The sequence below is a fragment of the Elaeis guineensis genome, chromosome 9, assembly GCF_000442705.2.
Source record: "Elaeis guineensis isolate ETL-2024a chromosome 9, EG11, whole genome shotgun sequence".
NCBI lineage: Eukaryota > Viridiplantae > Streptophyta > Magnoliopsida > Arecales > Arecaceae > Elaeis > Elaeis guineensis.
In genome coordinates, this window is record NC_026001.2 from 8,480,029 (window position 1) to 8,494,320 (window position 14,292).

Genomic DNA, 14,292 nt, shown 5'->3' on the forward strand with positions numbered 1-14,292 from the left:
AATATCTGCGACGGCCTCCGCCCTTGAAGACAAAGGGCCTCGACCGGCGAAAGTACTGTCGATTTCATCGGGGCCATGGCCACAACATCGAGCAGTGCATCCAACTCAAGGATGAGATCGAGGCTCTCATACGTCGGGGATATCTCGGCAAATTTCGGAGGAACCTGCCGACTCGGCCCGTCACCGACCGACGACCCCAGCCGACTGAAGAAGCAACGACTAACCAGCCTACGGTCGGGGTCATCAATATGATCTCCAAATGACTGGGCCCGGGGACGACCGCTGGGGGGGAGCCGACGAAGAAGCTGCGCCCAGATGATGTAATTACTTTTACGGATGATGATGTTCGGGGCATCCAAACTCTCCATGACGACGCTGTTGTTGTCTCGGCAACAATAGCGAATTATGATGTAAAAAGATCTTTATAGATAATGGAAGCTCAACGAACGTTTTGTTTTACTCGACCTTCTCCCGAATGCGACTGTCGGCTGACCGACTCAAGAGAGTCTCTACACCCCTGATAGGCTTCGCTGGAGATGCTGTCACGGTGGAAGGAGAAGTTACTTTGCCCGTGATGGCTGGAACCGAACCATGATAGAGCACAGTCCACTTGACCTTTGCGGTCGTTCGAGTGCCTTCGGCCTACAATGCCATACTTGGAAGACCCGGACTAAACGCCCTCAGGGCGATAGTTTCGACGTATCATTTTCTGGTTCGGTTTCCGACCAAAAACGGAGTCGGGAGATGCGCGGGGATCAACAGCTCGTCCGGCGATGCTTTCAGATCTCTGCTCAAAGTGACGAACCGAAGGGCTCCTTAATGGTTGACAAGCTGGACCAACGGAAAGAAGAAGAACGGGGTGAACCGGCCGAACAACTTGTCCCCACCCCGATAACGGAGAATTCTGAACGAGTGGTCTGGGTCGGGTCTCAATTACTCGACCCGAGCGACGACAGCTAGCGGAGCTGCTGAAGGCCAATGCCGACGTATTCGCTTGGTCGACAGCGGATATGTCGGGCATCTCTCCGAAGACGATGACACACCGACTCAACATCGACCCAGCAATGGGCCAGTGAGGCAGAAGAAGCGATTTTTTGCTCCTGAAAGACAGAAGGCCATTGACGAGGAAGTAGATAAGCTACTCGAGGTGGACTTCATTAGAGAAACCACCTATCCCGATTGGCTCGCCAATGTCGTTATGGTGAAGAAAGCCAACAGAAAGTGGAGGATCTGCATCGACTACACCGACTTGAATGGGCCTGTCCGAAGGACAGCTTCCCACTTCTGAAGATCGACCAGCTGGTGGATGCGACGTCCGATTATTGACTGCTCAGCTTCATGGATGCCTTCGTCGGGTACAACCAGATCCAGATGGCACCCGAGGATGAGGAGCATACGGCTTTCGTGACCGCCAAGGGCCTTTACTGTTACAAAATAATGCCCTTCGGTCTGAAGAACACCGGGGCTACTTACCAGCGACTTGTCAACAAGGTCTTCAAAGATCAAATCGGACGCAACATGGAGGTGTACGTGGATGACATACTAGTGAAGAGTGCGCAAACTTCGGACCACGTGCAAGATCTTGAAGAAACCTTCTGCACCCTACGACGACATCGGATGAAGCTGAACCCGACTAAGTGCGCCTTCGGAGTGATCTCGGGAAGTTCCTCGGGTTCCTCGTTTCGCAACGAGGAATCGAGGCCAACCCCGAGAAGATTAAAGCAATCGTCGACATGCGACATCCGGACACCAAAAAAGAAGTGCAGCAACTCAACGGAAGGATCATCATGCTCAGCCGATTCATTTCTGATCGATCGAGAGATGCCTCCCGTTCTTCAAAACCCTGAGACAGGCAAAGCACTTCTCTTGGCCGGACGAGTGCCGACGAGCCTTCGAGGAACTGAAGAAATATCTGACTTCTCCCCCCTACTCGTGAGGCCGGAGTCGGGGAGGTACTGTATCTTTACTTGGCTACCTCCCCGAGGCAGTTAGCTCGGTTCTCGTCCGAGAGAACGAGAACCGAGTTCACCAACCGATATATTACGTCAGCAAAGTGCTTCACGAAGCTGAGACTCAGTACTCGAAGGCAGAGAAAATGATATTTGCTCTGGTCATTTCGGCACAGTGGCTCCGTCCATACTTCTAGGTGCACACTATCATGGTCCTCACCGACCAACCCCTAAGAGCGATCCTGCACCTCCTGACACATCAGGACGGCTGACGAAGTGGGCTGTGAGACTGAGCAAGTTCGACATTCAATACCGGTCGTGACCTGCTTTGAAAGCTCAGGTTCTGGCCGACATTATCGCGGAATGCCCGACGACCGACCGAGCTCGGGAGAGGGGAGCCCTGAAGAGGTTGGGACCTCCGAATATGACCCCGATTCAACCTGGGTATTGCACATCGACGGAGCCTCCAATGCTCGAGGGAGCGGGGCCGGGTTCCTGCTCATCAACTCGGAGGGAGTGGTTACCGAGCACGCCCTCCGGTTTGACTTCAAGGCCTCCAACAACCAAGACGAATATGAGGCGCTCGTCGCGGGCTTGAGGTTGGCACTGGAGCTCGGGGTCGACCCCTCAAAGTCTTCTCCGACTCTCAATTGATCGTTGGATAGGTCAAAGGCGAGTTCGAAGCGCGGGATCCGACCATGACCAAAAATCACCAAAAAGTAAAAGATCTCGTAGCACCCTACAAGTACTTCGAGATCTTCCACATCCCCAGGGCGGAAAAATGCTCGAGCCGACGCACTCTCCAGGATCGGACATCCGACTACGGCACCTTGGGTCGGACATTCATAGAAAGTCTTGAACAACCGAGCATCGACAAGATCGAAGAGGTGCTGCAATTGGTGGTAGAGCCGAACTGGATGGATCTGATCGCTCAGTACCTGACCGATGGAACTAGTCCCGAAGACCCTGCGGAAGCCAAACGACTTCGGTGGGCGGCTTCCCAATATGTGATGGTGGACGGCCGACTATACAAAAGATCATTCTCTCTTCCCTTGCTGAAGTGCCTGGGGCCGACCGACGCGGACTATGCCCTCAGAGAAGTACATGAAGAAATCTGCGGTAATCACTTGGGGGGCAAATCCTTGGCTTACAAAGTCCTGCGACAGGGTTACTATTGGCCCACCATGAAGAAGGACGTGGCTGAGCTGGTTCAGAGGTGCGAACCGTGCAAAGGTATGCCAACATACAACACCAACCCACCGGCCAGCTCACTCCCGTCGTCGCCCCGTGGCCCTTCGCCCAGTGGGGGATTGACATACTCGGACCTTTTCCTCCGACATCCGGTCAACGAAGGTTGATAGTCGTCGCGATCGACTACTTCACTAAGTGGGTGGAAGCCAACCTTTGACGCAAATCACTGAGCGGAAGATGGAAGACTTCGTCCAGAAGTCCATCATCTTTAGGTTCGGATTATCAAACACCATTATCACCGACAACGGACGATAATTCGACAACCAGGACTTCAGAGACTTCTGCGCAAGGTTTCAAATCACACACCGACTGACCTCGGTCGGGTATCCACAGTCCAACGGTGAGGTCGAGGTGACCAACCGGATCATTCTGCATGAGCTTAAAACCCGACTGAATGAAGCCAAAGGCCTCTGGGTCGAAGAGTTGAATTCCGTCCTATGGGCGTACCGAACGACACCCCGTGTCCCGACCGGGGAATCACCTTTCAGCTTGGCCTATGGGATAGAGATGATGGTACCACTCGAGATCGGGCTACCGTCGACTAGAGTCGAGCAGTATCGAGAGCCGGACAATTCTGAGTGTCGGAGGGCCGACCTGGACTCCTCCCGAACTTTGGAGCGAGGCTCAACTCCGCATGGCTTCTTACCGACAGAAAGTAGTCCGATATTATAACGCCAAGGTCAAACCGAAGCTTTTAGGCCTGGGGATCTAATCCTAAGAAAGGCAGAAGTCTCGAAGCCTCTAGATCGAGGGAAGCTAGCTCCGAACTGGGAAGGACCCTACAAGGTGGCGGACGTCTACGGGCCGAGAGCTTACCGACTGGAGACTCTAGAAGGGAATGCCCTTCCCCAGACCTGGAATACCGACAACCTAAAGTTGCACTACCAATGAATTTGTATCCCCTCACTCGGAATATAAATTCAGTTTCAAAACTTCAGAGTCTGGAACCTCGACTCTTCGACTGTGGGTCAGCGCTCGCCAAGAAGTACGAGCCCCGACGTCCCGACTTGAGCCTAACTTCCATTGGGGACCAACGGCCTGATCGTCGACGATGCATCAGACGCTTGAAAGGACCGATATATCCATGACGATGGGAGTTACACTCCTTCTACAGTTAAAACTCTCGGGCAAAACAATCAGGCAAAACGATCGGCTGACTTGCCGACTCGGCCCCGGCCAAGAAGGCAAAGCTCCAACGCGACCAACGTCGCGTTCGCAACTTACCGACCAGGTTGCGACCGGTTGAATGATATTCGGCTTACCACCATTTATCACACGGTGCGATGTAGGTACCCGACCTAGGTCTGGGTAATGAGAACTCGACTTGTCATCGTTTCTCCGACTAAACGCATCGGACGACATTCGACCCTACGCAATGATCGGGTCATCGGGGTGTGCTCGAAGGTCGGTCGACCTTCGACTCAACGAACGAACCCAACTCACGCCGGGGCGGCACGCACTCGACTTTGACTCTCGACGTGACGAACACGCCCGACTTACCATCGGGCGACGGGTGTCCGACTCAGACCTCCGTCGGAACGGACGGTCTATGATCGGGATTCGCCTTGCCTTTTCCATGGCGCATGCTACCGACTATCTCGGCTAACGACTTGGGATGCTACTGAGCGACCGAATATGGTATGTCGGGTCTACGACTCTACGACTCTACGACTGTACGACTCTAAGTCAGAGCGCATCTTAATATACAAAGGGAAGAAGTTGAAAATACTTAATTTCATTAAGTTCACAAAATTAGGCCGAAGTCCGATTACAAGTATATAAAGTGAAACAAAAAACAACAAGACCCCGATCATTCTTCGGAGTCGACCTCTTCGATCGGGAGGAGCTTGGGGGCAGCCGGTGTGTCCACTCTGGTTGGCGCTGGGTCGGAGGTCGGAGCCGGGTCGGAGGTCCGAGCTGGGTCGGAGGTCAGAGCCATCTCCTCTTCGGCGATCTGCTCTGGGACGGTTTCCTCCACCCTAGTAGTGTCCCTCGACGATGGGTCGGCCACCTGTTCTGTGGCTTGGTCCTCGGGTCTCGGGGGGACGATGCCGCTGAGGTCGAGCTCCGGGTACAAGGCCTGGACTGCATCCCGAGCATCTTCGTACCCCACCCGGTATGATGCGAAGCCACTTTCCAGGAGTTCTTCCCGATATGTGTCAGAGCCGCAGAAGTCTTCCACCGCCCGATCCAATGACTCCTTCACCGACCTCGCCTCTGCCTCCATCCGATCGAACGACTCCTTCGCCGACTCTGCCTTCGCCTTCACTATATCGGCGTCGGCTTGGGCGATTGACAAGTCCTCCTCGGCCTTGGCGAGATTCTCCAGGCTAACCCAGAGCTGCTCGCGTTCGGCCTCGAGTTCGGCGACGACGCCGTCTTGCTCGCACCGTAGTTGGTGAGCGGTCCGACCCTTGCGCTTGGCTTCCAAGCGGGCCAACTTAAGTTCGGCCCCCGAAGCAGCCAAGGCGTCCGTAAGACGAGAGATCTCGTCCTCAAGTCTCGCCTCCCGGTCGGTCGACAGCTTCAACTGCTCGACCAGTACCATCTTTTCGGCCTCGACGGTCGTCGCCCTATCCTTCCAGGCCGCCCGACGTCCCCGAACCTCCGATATCTGGCCTCCAGTTCGGACATAGTGTAAATCAACTGCGAACAGGAACCGACCGTCAGAAAGATGAAATAATAAGGATAGTAGTGGAGAGAGGAGGCGAGGCAGAACTTACCACGATCATGGTCGGATAAAAGGAAGACAACATCTCGGTCACCTGTCGAGCCTTCAGAACCTCCACGTCGGCTGGAAGGAGGGTCCCCTGACATAATCTCCTGGCCAAGTTATCATCGGCCAGGGCTGATGCTCCCTCGGGGACCCGGGCGCCAGACGACGTGGCGCGACCCCCCGACCTTGAGTCGTCTGCAGGGGCCATCGGGGCTTTGCCTCGATCGGCCGCCCAGGCCCGTAGATCGGGGAAGGAAGGCATGCTCGAGCTTGATTGGGCACCCCCCGAGGCAGCAGCGGGCGTCGACGGAGGACGTTCGGTTCCCGAACGACATCCTGCGCCTCCTCCATCGGCGAAACCGCCGACGCTCCTTCGGCTATTCCCTCCACCGGCTGCTCCTCTGGTGGTGTCGTCGGAGCCGAAAGTGCGATGACCGGCTCCAACTGATCGGCCACCGACGCTGTGGCGGTCGGCGCTACTGTAGAGGGCCTCTTCAGCGATCGTGAGGGCCCGACCCCGGACGCCGACCTCTTCCTCGCCGCATATTGTCTGATCTCGACGTCGGTCGGTCTCATCCTCGGTGGCGTACCTGCAATATTCAATGAAAGAATCAGTACATGTTCAGGGACAAATGCGAAGCAAAAGACAACCAATGGATCGGGCGGTACCTAGACGGGGGACCAGGCTCAGGCCAGCGTCATAGAGGGCTTGTTCGGTAACAAGCTCCCTCTGCTTCAGTACCAACATGTCTTTGAGTCGGTAGAAATCCTCCCGATCGTCCGCCTCCACTCGACTGTTCTCGTTCACCTCGGTTCAAGACTCGCCCCAGCGGGAAGGAAAACCCCAAGGAGAAGAAGAGGAAATGAAGAAGAACTGATTCTTCCACCCATGAATGGACGATGGAAGACCGGTGATGAAAGAAAGACCCTTCCGAGGATTGAAGAGCCACCACCCTCGAGCCTTAGGGTGGGGTCAGAGGACGAAGAATATCCGGAAGAGAGAGATTCGAGGGTTGGTCGGCAAGAGCTGACACAACAGGACGAAGCTGATTATTAACCGAACTGAGTTCGGCATCAGTTGCGCCGGACAAAGTCTGTAATAATCTAGAAGATTCCGAACAAACTCGGAATCGAGAGTCGAAGATCAGTCCGGAGGTCCTCGACATATAGAGCCACCTGGCCCACGGGTGGGTTGTTGACCCATCCCCCGGCCCAAAGGCGAAGAGTCGGAACTGCTCCGAGATACAATACTGATCCCGAAGTCAATCGACATTCGGCCCCGAAAGTGAGGAGACCTCCACTTCCGGGGTCGACTGAAGATCATCGGTCGGATTCTCCGACCGAGCTTCCCGAGGAGAAGCCCTGGCCATGATGCCAGAACCAAGAAGAAGGAAAAGATGGAGAAGAAGAAGGAAAAAGGATTTCAGAAAGAAGCAGGAACAAGGCGAAAGGCAATGCAAGTCTCGGATGGACCTTCCAAAGAATGAAGGTGGAAGCAGCTACCTGGGATGGAGAGGGGACCGCTCGGGCAGAGTCTCCGCAGCAAAACCGTGAAAAGTGAGATTTTGGAAACAAGTGACTTTATATATATAGGACCCCTCGACGATCGGGATGAGGGTGTGCCGACGAGAACCTCTCGAATGATCGACACGTGGCGGCACCTAGGCCCTCCTCCAACCCGACGGTTCGGTGCACCCATCCCAGATCGGGCCACGTCGCTTTCATTTGCACGAACGACTCCGGTCCAATGACCTCCCGACACGTGGTAGAAAATCGCGCCTCAAAATTAATTCGCTGACGGTGATCCGCGTTCTCGATGGGACGCCTGACGGCGGTCTGCGCTCCCAAGGGAGCGCCAGGCGGCGGTTTGCGTTCTCTAGAAGGTGCCTGACATCGGATCGTCTGACACCAGATCGTCCGACACTGAGTCGTCTGACACTGGATCGTCCGACACTAGATCATCTGACACCGGATCGTCTGACACCAGATCGTCCGACATTGAGTCATCTGACACCGGATCGTCCGACACTAGATCGCCTAACACCGAATCGTCTGACATCGAATCATCGAACGTCAGGTCGTCTGACACCGATTTGTCCGGATCGTCCGCTGGTGAGATCAGCAGAATCAAGGCATGACACAACGAAGAATCCACTTCTTTCGCCCGACGCCCCACCTGCGTGGAAACGCGGGCCAACGTGACATCAGGCTCAGGAGTGTGGGGGGCAACTATTGGGATTTACCGACCGACCCTGGTGCCGACTCACCGATGGGTCACGATACCGACTCACCCTGATGTCAACTCACCGACGGGTCACGATGCCGACCCATCCTTGATGCCGACTCACCGACGGATCCCGATGCCGACCCATCCATCCTCGAGGATGGACCGACTGATTTCGTCCGTCTGATGACAGGCAACACTAACGGTAACTACCGATCATGTCCGGCCAGAACGTGTCGGCCTAACAGGCCAACACTGCCTCCGATCGCCTGAAAGCCGATCTCGCACCGCCGACTCCTTGTTGGGTGGGACATCACCGACTCCCTGTCGGTTTGGACAACCGACGTCCGACCTCTACAGGCCTTCCTGGACGCCGAACGACCGGCATGGGCTGCAGTCCTATCAAGGACATGCCGTGCAACCGTCAGGGGGTGTTGTCCTGCCAGAAAACCTGGGGCGCTGTCCTGCCGAGGACGCGAATTAATTCCTAGGATCTGTCAGCTCGTCAACGACGTGACAACCCCCGACGATTTGACAACTCTTCAGTTGTCCACATCACCGACGGCGGGACCATACCACCTCTTACTATAAGACGAGGTAAGGCAGCAGCTTGAGGGGGGTCCTTTCTTTCTCTCTCGCTCTCTCCACCGCTGAGTCCCTTGATTCCTCTCTACTGTTGCCTAGTCTCCTCTCTGATTTGACCGTCGGAGGGTCCCCGCCGGAGGCATCTCCGGTCAGTGTGGACTTTTCTTTGCAGATGCTCGTTTTCGGCGACCAGGCGATGAGGAGATTGGCCGCAACAAATCCTATAGGATTTTCAATTTAATCATATAGGAATATCAACAGATCTTTAATAATTCTCCTTCTATCTAATCAAAGGAACCAACTTTCCTAAGATTTCATCTTAAAAGCTCCTCTTCTGCGAAAGTTGACACTCCATCTCAATCTACTTCTCTCATTTAACTATTCTTGATAACGATGATTTTATAAGAGGAGTGCTTGTACCATCCAAAGGTAAAAGGTTAAGGAATAGCAAATAAGGAAAACAAAAACATAAAAGGCAAACATAAATCCCAACTCCTTGAAAGTGAAAGCCTACTTTAACACTGGTAAACTAACCCAAAGGTTTAAAGAGCAATCAAACTCCTTTCTCGGCTAGAGATGCAGCCATTCCAACGTGCTGGGCTAACCGCAAATAAAATACGCCGTTACTTCCCGGATCTCGGTAAGGGAAAAAGTAGGGAGAAAAACGTGACCTTGGTGACGCGGGAGGACGGCAATGATTTGGGTGGCGGGGTCGCCGTTGACTGCGGCCACCGGTGACGCACCCACGCTTGATCGCTCCTGAGAAAGCAGCACGGGGGGTGGGTCCCTCTTCTTCACCTCACTTTCGACGGTTCGCCGCCCATCTTGGATGACTAATAAACATGACACGGATATCCCCCGAGTGGTCGTGGATGTTGTAGAATCTTTTGGGTTGGATTGGATTCTCTTCCTTTCCCACTCCTTTCAGCCGTCACCATCCCTCAAAAGAAATCATCTCAGTCCTCAATGATCAGCCTACCCACTATTTGGCGCGCTCCTCCCCCCCCCCCCCACTTGTGTTCTGACCATCCAAAATTAGCCTTGTCTTTGTAGATCGTCTGAGATTCTCTTTCGATGAGACACGTTCCACTCTCTGACATCCACACTCTTTAGGTTTGTTTTTGTGCTAGGACCTGAATTTTTAGATGAGTTTTCCCATCCTGGCAAGCAATTTTATATATCTTTTGGACGCATATAGAGAAAATTAATTTGTGAGGTTCTAGAGATTTACTTGTCAATTTTTCTCTTGCAAATTTGTCCTATCTACTTCAGCTGGCATCGAGTGGTTTCCAAATCAACATAAGGTTTTGCATCAACAAAACCATATCTGTATCACCAAACAAAACAAAACAAAACTATATCTGACAGGTTGGTATATATGCATGTATGAACTATGAATGTATTTGCATATAAATTTTTTAACAAAAAGTGGGATTTCTTAGGGATTGAGTGGATATTGAAGGCCTGTTTAGGTAATTCAGCAGAATTGGACTGAATTTATTGCTGGATTTATGAATTGGGCTACTCATTTAAACATGACTCATATTGATTCAGCACCTCCGGGCCAAATCTTGTGGGATGAGTAATTCTTTATTAGATTGCACCTTATAGTGCAGTTAATAAGAGAACATGCATTCAATGTAGGTCAATTTTTTTCTCAAATTTTTTCTGACAAAAATATCCTTTCCTAGTATTTAACATCATGTTACTTCTTTATAGGATGTTATAGGATACAAACAGGATGTCATAATATTATTATAATATTCTATTAGTTTTTATGGCATCCCAATAAGTATTTATAGAAAACATCAGGATTACAACAGGAAGTCATAATATTATTACGACGTCATGTAGATTTTTATGAGATTCCGATAATTGTCTATAGGATATAATAAAATGTTATAGGATGGCAATAGGATGTGATAATATTATCATGATGCTTTGTTAGTTTTTATGACATCTCGATAATCGCCTATAGAATGCAACAGAATATCATTTAAGATTGCAACAGGATGTCATAAGATTATTATGATGTTCTATTAGTTTTTATGACATTTCGATAATTATATATAAGATACAACAAGATATTATAGGATTGCAACAAGATATCATAATATTATTATAATATCCTGTTAGTTTTTATGACATCCTAATAATTTTATATAAGATGCAATAGAATGTGATTGCAGCAGGACGTCTTATGACATCCTGATAATTGTATATAGGATGTAACAAGATGTTAGAGTATTGTAACAAGATGTTATAATAATATTGTTATGACATCTTATTAGTTTTTATGATATTTTGGCTGAGCAAAATAGAGTAAAAAGAGAGAAAGGGTATTTTGATTAGAAAAAATTAAGAAAAAATATTGAATTGTATTAAATGCTTGTTCTTTTATTAATTGTACTACATGGCCCAATTCAGTGAAGCAGTGTATTTTTTTCTACGGGGACGATGTACACAGAAGTTCTCCTTATATCTCCATGGGTCTTCTCTCTTTTTTTTTTTTTTACTGCAGACCATAAGCCCATAAGCTAGGATTTAGGCTAGGACTTGGACAGGCCCTTAAAAGATGTAAATTCGATGGGCCAACAGACCCAATTTCTATAGGACATTCCTACAAGAATATCCAAATCCAAATGCGAAATTCTTTGTACACCGTCTATGGTGTAAAAAGTCTGACGTGGAGCACACCGCCTCATCTGATTGGACTACATAGCCACTGTTTTTCAATGCATATTTAATACCCACAGTTTTATTTTTTCATTTGAAATTTTGAATGACGAAAGTACTCCTTTTCTGAAAAAATTATGACATTCTATGTCGATATTATGACATCCTACGTTGAAATTATGACTTCCTGCATAGCATGTCATAATTTTTCACAGGATGTCAAAATTTTGATGGGGGCATTTTCATCATTGAAAAATTTTTCTCTTTATGACATTCTGTTAAAAAATTATGACATCATGTGTAAGAAATCATAATTTCAATGCAGGATATCATAATATCGGTACAGGATGTTATAATTTTTTTAGAAAAAATGGGACACTTTCATCATTCAAAATTTTAAAGAAAAAGTAGAACTGCGGGCATTAAATACGCGTTGAAAAGCGATGGTTGCGTAGTCCAATCAAACGAGATGGTACACTCTACGTCAGATTTTCTGCACCGTGGGTGGTGCACAAATAATTTCTCTATCCAAATAGCTTCTAGTATTCCTATTCCTATTGATTGCTACTAACTCCACCAATCTTATAGTCATTTGCAAGTGCAAATACTTCTAATGGACGCCATTCATGCCGGCATTGGTTAATCTCTTCTCCCTTTCAAATAACTTACACCCATTATGTAACTTTTCCACTGCTTATTGGCTAAAAATCACTTGTTTTTCTCTTCAATTTCAACAAATAGGTTGTTTCATGGCCAAGATTTATGGATTTAAATGTGCTGACCCCTTTGGAGTCACCATTGAATAAACCATTGTGGTCCAACAATGATGAGCGTCTAAAGGGAGAAAGAGTCTTCATTTTTTTTTTCTTTTCTTTTCTTTTTTTTGTTCTGTACAGTGCGGTAACAATTTTTCATTTTCAGTTTTTCAATAATATCCAGGGTTTGAATTTTGGATCTTTTCTAATACCATCAAGATTGTAATCTAATAGCTGAAATTGTGAAAGGACTGTATATCCTCTCCTGTTGAGAGAGTAATTCATCTGATGCATGCATGCGTGCATATTGTGTATTTGTGTGTGCATTATATTATGGAACAACTTGGATGTGTAAATTACCAAAATATTCTTGAATGCAATCTTGTTTTAGCAGCCATTGGCTTGCAATAAACATTGTATTAGGAATTTAATAACTTCCCACAAGCACTTGGCGCCATGCTGCTATGCCTTCATTAATTCTAATATGTTTATTTTTATATTGCTCGTACATGGTAATATAGACGTTTTGCACTGATCATTTGGATTTTATTCAATGGATACTTTTGTCGTAAATAATTATATAAAACATATCAAAAGTATTTGGATCTAATTTGCTTAGGTAATGTGATGTATACCCTTTGAAATTGTGTAGATTAATTTAAAGGATTTTCTTTTTTTGGCATTTTTGGCACACAGATTTACTATGTTGTTGGTCATCTTACTTTTTGAAAGAAAGTACAAAGCCTGCAATTGCCAACATTATTTTTTTGTTTCTTTCTTTGTATGTTCTTATTCTCATATTCTATATGAGCCATTTTAGAAGGTGGACGATAAAGTGAAGGCACTGGAGTTTGATGATTCCCTATTCAAACTTATCAGCTGTAGCTTAGGGACCTTTTTGAAGAATGCCCTCCCGAAGGGCCCTCACGCCTCAGTGCCAACCTTCTACTCTGAGAGAACTCCTCTCTTAAACTAATGTTACCTTCTAAATGCTTGCTGAGAAGGGGCTTTGGCTGCTTTCTTGGACCTCCCCCTGGTTAATGTAGACCATAAGTTTGATTATCTTGTGAACCTCTTGTCATCTCCATTTCTTGGAAAAGGTTGTGAGAAGACAAGTTGCACTCATGTTTAATAGTTAATGATCTTTGGTAATCTTCCCCACTATCTGGTGCAAACCACCTACCCTGACTTTCGAGTCCTGATGAATGCATGGAAATTCAAGTTTCTCTGAGAACTTCATCCTCCGGCTTATTTTGAGATATGGTCGCTTCCAACTTTTAGTTAGATTATGCATCCCGTGCAAATCATGCTAATCTTTAATTAATAGTTCCTACAATGTCTAAGCACTATGTTTGATCTTATTATATATATATATATATATTTAGTGCATAATGTTCCTTTAGTAGATTGTAACTTGATCCATGGTCCCCACATAGATGAGGGATCCAGGCACGTAATTGACAAAGATCGTTGTTCCAATGAAGGAAAATCACATGGGGTAAGAGCCATATAGTGGCTTTCCATCGTAGCTAGTATCAAGTTCCGGAACAAAAATCATATGGGATGGGCACCACAGAAAGGAATATAGGATGGGTTTTTGATTTTGCTATATATATTTCTCCGGAACCCTATCTTAAAGAAAAATCTAAAAATCAAAAACTCTTTGTACTAATAGGGTCGTGTTGCGGCCAATCTCCCTCGTCACCCGATCGTCGGTGTCGCGCACCTGCAAGAAAAATTCTCACAGATCGGAGATGCCTCCGGCGAGGACCCTCCGACAGTCAAGTCAGAGAGGAGACTAGGCAACAGTGAAAAATCAGGGGCTTAGCGGGAGAAAGAGAGAGAGTTCAAGAGCTTAGAGGCGCTTCTCGAAACTTAGAACTTAGGTCTTACCAAGACTGTTGCCTTATCCCATTTTATAGTAGAATGCGGTATGGTCCCATCATTAATGATGCAGACAACCAGGGAGTTGTCAAATCGTCGGGGGCTGTCAAATCACCGTGTACTGTCAAATCGCCGTGGGCTGTCAAGTCACTGGGAATAATCCACGTCCTTGGCAGGACAGTGCCCCAGGACGGCCGTACCGCATGTCCTTGACAGGACAACTGTCCATAGCGGTCGCACGGCGTTTGTGTG